This window comes from Mandrillus leucophaeus, unplaced genomic scaffold, assembly GCF_000951045.1.
Source record: "Mandrillus leucophaeus isolate KB7577 unplaced genomic scaffold, Mleu.le_1.0 Scaffold180, whole genome shotgun sequence".
Taxonomy (NCBI): Eukaryota; Metazoa; Chordata; class Mammalia; order Primates; family Cercopithecidae; genus Mandrillus; species Mandrillus leucophaeus.
The window spans coordinates 2302780-2310617 of record NW_012101810.1 but is presented as its reverse complement, the minus strand read 5'-3'; the positions used below and the strand labels follow the sequence as shown (position 1 = coordinate 2310617).

Here is a 7838-nt window from a genome sequence, read left to right as displayed (position 1 = left end):
TGCAGTAGTATTTCGGGGCAGCTCACCTGCTGGGTGGGGTCTTTGTATGGCAGCAGCATTTCAAGGCGGGCTGATCCTTCTTCTCTGGGGAAGCCAGAGCTGGGCAGGTGCCTGAGCCTCGTGAGGGTCTCGGACTGGATGCTGGGCCCTGTACTCCCCCTGCCTTGGGCTTGGAGATGCTCACAGGTGAGTTCTCATTTTTGAAGAGCTCTGTCTTCCTAGGAAGCAGAGATCCCTCACCTGGGAACCAAGCGTCCCGCTGGAGTTGCTCCATGCCCAGGCCCAGGTCTCCTGGTCTGCAGGACACGGCACAAGGAGGCTGGCCTAGGCCAGGCCAAGTGTCCCTGGAGGATGTACTCTGTCCCAGAAGGGGCCTGACCTGCTTGCTGACCCCGCTTGCTGCTGCCTGGCTGACCTGACTCAGCCACAGCTGTTCTGAGGGCCCTTCTGAGTACGAACTCCCAGTTGGAGGTTCTGGGTGAAGACCAGATAGCTTGAGATAGCAGCCTCTGGCTGGGCCCTTGGCGTCGCCAAGCCAGTCAGGCAGGTGTAGAGCCTGATGCCCCTAGACAGGTCCTGCAACCAAGAACAGGGGTAGCCTTCAAAGGCCAGCCCTGCCTTCCAACCACCGCTCCACAACGAGGGAAACCCAGGCTCTAAAAGCAGGAGGTTTGTCCAAGATTAGCACCTGCGTGCTCCAGGCTCCGAGTTCTGTCCCCTCAGCTGTCTGGCCCCTGGGTGCTTGCTTTCATTTCAAGTCACTCATCTTGCTATTAAACATGAGCCCAGAAATATTGTTGTAATGGAGAACGAGGCCTGAGAGTCCCTCAGAGTGGTTGCATGAAATCTCCCCTGCTCAGAACCACCCAGTCGAATTCATGGTGCTCCATGTGGCCTGCAGGACGGCTGGTTAGAGCCGGCAGAGGTTTATTTATAGCCGGGCTCCTGGCTGCCTGGTAACGGGCCACTGCCACCTTTAAAGAATCTTGGGATATTATCTACCTCTATTCAGCTTGAAATCCGGCATGCGGTGCCTTCGGCTGGCGCTGGTGATAATTAAACTGTCATCATGCACAATTATGGATGCAAATAATAAATGGCATAATTAACGAGTCTGAGCTGGGCACGGTGGCTCAAGCCTGTAATCCCAGCACTTTGGGAGGCCGAGACGGGGGGATCACGAGGTCAGGAGATAGAGACCATCCTGGCTAACACGGTGAAACCCCATCTCTACTAAAAAATACAAAAAACTAGCCGGGCGAGGTGGCGGGTGCCTGTAGTCCCAGCTACTCGGGAGGCTGAGGCAGGAGAATGGCGTAAACCCGGGAGGCGGAGCTTGCAGTGAGCTGAGATCCGGCCACTGCACTCCAGCCTGGGCGACAGAGAGAGACTCTGTCTCAAAAAAAAAAAAAAAAAAACGACTCTGTACTTGGAATTACTTTTTTAAAAAGTCATCCCACTGGCGTGTGAGGATTTGGGCAGCTTCTGGACTGAAATACAGAATTGCTGCATCCGGATTGGGTCAAAGCCTGTGGTTGGGAGAACATGCCTGCACAAGGAAAACTGACCCCACAGGACGAAAGTCCTTGACACGAACTGATCTGCCGAAAGGGGAAGAATGGGTCTAGCTAGAATCTAGGACTAACCGGCCGGTGAGCTTTGAGGAACAAAGGGCTTTCCGCTGGGTCAGCCCACAAGAGGGAGCTGCCTGCAGGTGCCCGGGAGGGCACGGCCACCCTCTCTGTCCGTTGGGAGCAGAACTCCTTGGAAGGCAGCACCAGCTCCAGAAAGGTCACCGTCCCCCCGTCCTGCCCACTGCAGGTGGCAACTGCCTCTGCAGGTCACAGTCCCAGAGCGTGGCTCGGCCGACCTGGAGGAGAAAAGGGAAGATGCCCGATTAGCTGGAGGCCCATGGCCTCAGGGCTGGGGGACCGTGGGTCATCCCGAAAGAAGGACAATGACCGCCTGGAAAGGACGATTTCGGGTGGAGCCTGGAGGAGGCGGCCAATAGCTCAGTCCGCACTCAACTCCCTTCCCAGCCGTCTGATGGAAGGCGAGGAGCTAAAGCTCATGCTGCTGAGGCCTGGGGTCTCCCAGGCACCAGCCTCCACATGCCCAGCAGAGACAGCAGCCGCCTAACTGCAGGAGTGTGCCCCGACATGCTCCTGCGGACGTTCCTTCTAATGGTAGACGTGGTCCCCACTGGGGCAAGGCTGCAGTTTTCTTTTAAAAAAACATCTTTCAAAATAAAAGGGGCCTTGAAGAAAATCGGGAAATAAGTAACAGTCTGGGCTGGAGGCAGTTCTGGCGAAAGTGTCCCGAGGGTGGTGTGTGATGGACGGTACTTGCAGCGCTGACGTGGCCTTGCCTGTCACTTGAAGCCTCCAGGAGAGTCGAGGACTGGCAGACCCAGGCCCGGAGCAGGTGCGGGCTCTCAGCTCTTCCGGCCCCTTACCTTGCAGTGGGGGCCCACAGTTCTCGCCTCCTTGATGCCAGCCCCAGAGTGCTCACTGCTGGCCAACTCTTTCCTTTTCCGTCTTTTCCTCAGAACCGGGTCCTTCGGTGCCCACGGTGAGTGGGTATATGAGGCTGTGTGTGGGCACCTGGGGTCTGGGACACCCAGCAGACCTCTCTGGCTTGGAGATGTGTGGCGTGGGAAGAACAGGGTGACCTGAGCCCTCCTGGTGTCACATTCTTCACATCTGAGCCCTCCTTGGGTGAGGCCCTGCTTCCAGCACACACAGCTGACCCCGTTCGTCTTCAGGCATAACTGCTTCACTCTGACACTTGAAGCCAGACGGTGGCTGTGAACAGCAGGGGCCTGTGAACAGCCTGGCTGTGACCCCCAAGGATGACGCTGGCCCTCTTCACAGACGAGATGACCCGGGCCAAGGGCAGCAGCATGGTGGCCCACACCGACTGCAGCATCTCACACCTGGATCTGTTTGTGTGGTCCACAGGCCTGTAGGAGGTGGAACTGGTTCATTTAGTCAGGTTGAGGATCTTGTTAGAAAGGGTTCCTGCTCCCACCCGAAACCAAGGCTGAGTGGTGGTTGTACCCGGTCTCCATTCCTGTGAGCACCAAGCGGGGTGTGGGGACCCCCAGCCCCGGGCCACACACCTCTTTCCTTCGGGGCCGTCTCTCCCTCCCTCTCACCAGAGCTGCTCTGGGTTCTTCCTTACAGAACTTCCCAACGGGTTGCCGGAGCTGTCTGGGGTTGCGTGGCTTGCCCGGGGCCACACTGACTGGGGCCAGGCACCGAAGTCCATTCGTATTTCCGTGACAGCAGCCATCTTTCTATATATTTCTTATTTCATAGGAGATGCCAGCGTCTCCTGGAGTCCTTCTGAGGAGGCACCTGCATACTGACATCGCCTCACCCGGGGAGAGACCGTGGGCAAAACCTAGTGATGTCCGAGGGTCTTTGTGGCCCTGAGCTCTTAGTGCTGACAGCAACTTGAAATAATGAAAGCACAGGGCACTCTGTTAGTGGCTGTTAACTTGTGTAACTAGTGGATGTTAATCACGTTAACTAGCCATGTTACCTAGTGATGTAGATTAATATGATTAATCAATACGAATGAATCACATACACTGACGGGTATCTGGGCGATGGGATTCTTCAGGGAGGCCGGGGAAGAAGCGGACCTGTCACCTTCGGTCTAAAGGTGGTGAGTTCAGTGGTGGGAGGTGCTCAGGGCAGGTGGGTCGGAAGGGGAGAGTGTTCCAGATGGGAAGAAACTATTCGAAAGGCAGTGGACATCTTCCCGTGTGCACAGAGAGGACGGGTGGCCGCTGGGTGAGATTGTACTGGGGAATTGGGGGGCTAGTGGACATCTTCCTGTGTGCACTGAGGACGGGTGGCCGCTGGGTGGGACTGCACTGGGGAATGGGGCCTGTGGAAATCTTCCCGTGTGCACAGAGAGGACGGGTGGCCGCTGGGTGAGATTGTACTGGGGAATGGGGGGCCCTGTGGACATCTTCCCGTGTGCATAGAGAGGATGGGTGGCTGCTGGGTGGGAATTGGGAGAACTGGGTGGGGAGGCCCTGTGGATATTGTCCTGTGTGCTTAGAGAGGACGGGTGGCCGCTGGGTGGGAATTGGGAGAACTGGGTTGGGGGGCCGGTGGATATTGTCCTGTGTGCATAGAGAGGACAGGTGGCCACTGGGTGGGAATTGGGAGAACTGGGGAATGGGGGGACCCATGGACATCTTCCTGTGTGCACAGAGAGGACGGGTGGCCATTGGAGCAGTGCAGACGGGACCTGCTTCCAGAAGAAGGACTGAACTGACCAGATTTGCATGTTTTTATTGCCCTGGGAATTGGGGCTTGGAGGCCTTCTGGGGTCCAGTTGTGCTGTTGGTTTGACAATGGCCTGTATTTGGGGGGGGGGGTGGCTACAGAGGGAGATGGAGGGAAGGTGGTAGGTGGGAGGGGGCTTAGCAGGTGAGTCTCTGAGACTTGTCCACGGTGTGGGGTGACTCTGGGGTCTGTGCCAGGACGCCCCCGTCTCAGCCAGCTTCACGGGCATCAGAGGGATCAGCTCTCAGTGGACCCCTCCCCAGGCTGGGGCTGGGCAGGCTCTGACTGACCCCTGTCCACCGGGGGCACAGGAGGCTGCATCAGGGAAGGCATCTCCGTCAGTCCCGTCCCCAGGGCCTGTGCCCATGCGCCTGGGCTTCTCCTACCAATGAGGTGAGATTTCCAAGCGTCGTGAACCTTGGTCTGTCTTTAAGAAAACCCAGAATGGCACCTTTTCGTCGAGGCCTGCCCTGCGTCCTGGCTCTGCCACCTGCTGACCCCTTCCTGGGTGTGAGGGCAGGATGACCCGTTCAGTGACAGGAGGGTGGACGTCTGCACCTCCCAGCCATCCCAATGTGCGCCGAAGGCCTGAGACGCCGGGCGGCTCGTGTGCTGGTCTTTGTGGGGAGATCATATCTGATTTTAGAGCGGAATTCCAAACATCCTCCAGCAGAAGACCCACTTGGTAGACTGAATGGTGGGCTCAGGTGGGCGGCATGGCCCACGGTCCACAGGCAGCGGAGTCCTCAGTCTTGTGAGATCTTCATGCCCCTTAATTTCTAATCGTTTATTTGCTCCGTGGGGAGGAGCTGGCCTCACAGCTGAGCACAAGGGCCAGGGAGACCGGACCTGCTTCCGGAAGAAGAAGGACTGAACCGACCAGATTCAGATAATATGGTTTCTGTTTGTTTGTTTGCTTGTTTGTTCCTGAGACGGAGTCTCGCTCTGTCACCCAGGCTGAAGTGAGTGGCACGATCTTAGCTCACTGCAAGCTCTGCCTCCCGGGTTCACGTCATTCTCCTGCCTCCAGAGTAGCTGGGACTACAGGTGCCCGCCACCGCGCCCAGCTAATTTTTTGTATTTTTAGTAGAGATGGTGTTTCATCGTGTGAGCCAGGATGGTCTCGATCTCCTGATCCCGTGATCTGTAGGTCTCGGCCTCCCAGAGTGCTGGGATTACAGACGTGAGCCACCGCGCCCAGCCAATATGTTGTTATTTTAAAAAGCAGGGTTACGAGCCCTGGAAGGAGCTGATACACCTGGTACAGGAAGGAACCCTTAAATCCTGTGACCCCAGTTACTAAATGGAAATGGGAACGTCCAATGGAGCTTAATCCAGCCGCTAATTTTTTAATCATCACTTCTTTTTTTCTTACTAAAAACTGTACTCCCTATTCGTTGTGGAAATCAGAAACACAGTTAAGGAAAAAAATGGAAAACTAAAGTCAACCACAGTTTTACTTTTAGGAGAAAACTACCCAGCTTCAGGTGCCCATCCAGGCATCCCAGTTTTAAAAATACGTGCACTGTATTCAGAAGAAAATGGTTATGGAGTCTAAGTTTTTAATGGACTGCCTTGATTATTGGTAAAATCATACGCTGTTTGCTGTCATTGAAAACCCCCGTGCCCAGTAAGAAGCCGGGATGGAGCCCGTCCTGGTGCCCGGTGAGAAGTTGGTCGGAGCCCGTCCCAGTGCCTGGTGAGAAGTCGGATGGAGCCCGTCCTGGTGCCCGGTGAGAAGCTGGGACGGAGCCTGTCCCGGTGCCCGGTGAGAAGCCGGATGGAGCCCGTCCCGGTGCCCGGTGTGAAGCTGGATGGAGCCCGTCCTGGTGCCCGGTGAGAAGCTGGATGGAGCCCGTCTACGGTGCCCGGTGAGAAGCTGGATGGAGCCCGTCCCAGTGCCTGGTGAGAAGCCGGGATGGAGCCCGTCCCAGTGCCCGGTGAGAAGCTGGATGGAGCCCGTCTACGGTGCCCAGTGAGAAGCCGGGATGGAGCCCGTCTACGGTGCCCGGTGAGAAGCCGGGATGGAGCCCGTCCTGGTGCTCGGTGAGAAGCCGAATGGAGCCCATCCCGGTGCCTGGTGAGAAGCCAGATGGAGCCCGTCCCAGTGCCTGGTGAGAAGCCGGGACGGAGCCCATCTGCGGTGCCTGGTGAGAAGCCGGGATGGAGCCCCTCCCGGTGCCTGGTGAGAAGCCGGATGGACCCCGTCCCGGTGCCTGGTGAGAAGCCGGGACGGAGCCCATCTGCGGTGCCCGGTGAGAAGCTGGGATGGAACCCGTCTATGGAACCTTGAGCTGCTGGCCCACCTGAGGCCGGCGTTCAGATTCTGTGCAGTGTTTTGGAGAGAAATGAGATTTGTTGCTGCTTCCTTCACCTGCGGAGGGCACGGCCTCAGACAGTTTCATTGACAGACCTGACTGCACAGTGGTCCAGGGCGCTGAGCCCAGCCCCAGTCTTGACCATGGCCTGTCAGTCGTGGTTCCTGACAGGGCAGTGGCTGGAGCAGACGCTGCCTGGAGGGAATGAGCACGTGACCTGGCCAGGCCGGGGTGTGAGCTGTGAGCTCAGGGGCAGCAAGAGCATCAGAAATGGGGAGGGCACATGGCACCTGAGTGGCCATTGCGGTGGCGAGCCCCCACTGCTGCTGCTCTCACACTCAGGGAAGAGACGTGGCACTCACGCAACCTTTGCCATGTAGAGTGCCCACATCGTCGCTGTTTTTGGTGCTCGGGGAGGGGCCGTGGCACTCATGTGGCCTTTGCTATGGTGAGTCCCCACACTGCCACTGTTCTCAATGCTCAGGGAAGGACGTGGCGTCTCGTGGCCTTTGCCGTGGTGAGGGCCTACGCCATTGCTGTTCTCCGTGCTCAGGGAGCGGACGTGGCACCTGTGTGACCCTGGCCATGTTGAGTCCCCACGCTGCCACTGTTGTCAGTGCTCAGGAAGGGCGCGTGGCACTCATGGCCTTTGCCGTGGTGAGCACCCACACCGTTGCTGTTCTCTGTGCTGGGGGGAGACGTGGCACCTGTGTGGCCCTGGCTGTGGTGAGTCCCCACACTGCCGCTATTGTCAGTGCTCAGAGAGGGGCTGTGGCACTCATGTGGCCTTCGCTGTGGTGAGTCCCCGTGCGTGCTCTTGCTGTTCTCAGTTCTCGGGGAGGGGACGTGGCACTCATGTGGCCCTCGCCACGGTGAGTCCCCACACGGCTGCTGTTCTGACCACTCATAGCACTGTCCCCACGTAGTCCTAAGGGTGGTCCTGGATGAGGCGTGTCACCCCCATTCTACAGGAGCAGCCGAGGTTCTGGCAGGTCACATGAGGCACCAGCCAACTCACCAGGACCCTGGAAAGGAGGCGGGACAGGTGTCCGTGTCCTGAGCCCCATTGTTTTGTAGAAACGGGGTCTCTGTTGCCCAGGCTGATCTTGAGCCCCTGGCCTCAATCTTCCCATGTCAGCCTCCCGCGTAGCTGGGACAGACACACACCACCACCACGTCAGCCTCCCGCGTAGCTGGGACAGACACACACCACCAC

General features: G+C 57.8%; 1 protein-coding gene and 1 long non-coding RNA gene across 2 annotated transcripts in view; both read left to right on the top strand.

Moving 5' to 3' along the window:
- FAM20C (family with sequence similarity 20, member C) overlaps window positions 1-7838 on the top strand; it is an 83301-nt gene that overhangs the window by 21967 nt on the left and 53496 nt on the right. The gene's annotated exons all lie outside the window — the stretch shown is intronic.
- LOC105537873 lies at window positions 34-2268 on the top strand. The gene is made up of 2 exons (XR_001005791.1): window positions 34-1099; window positions 1452-2268. It is a non-coding gene; the product is annotated as an uncharacterized LOC105537873 (long non-coding RNA).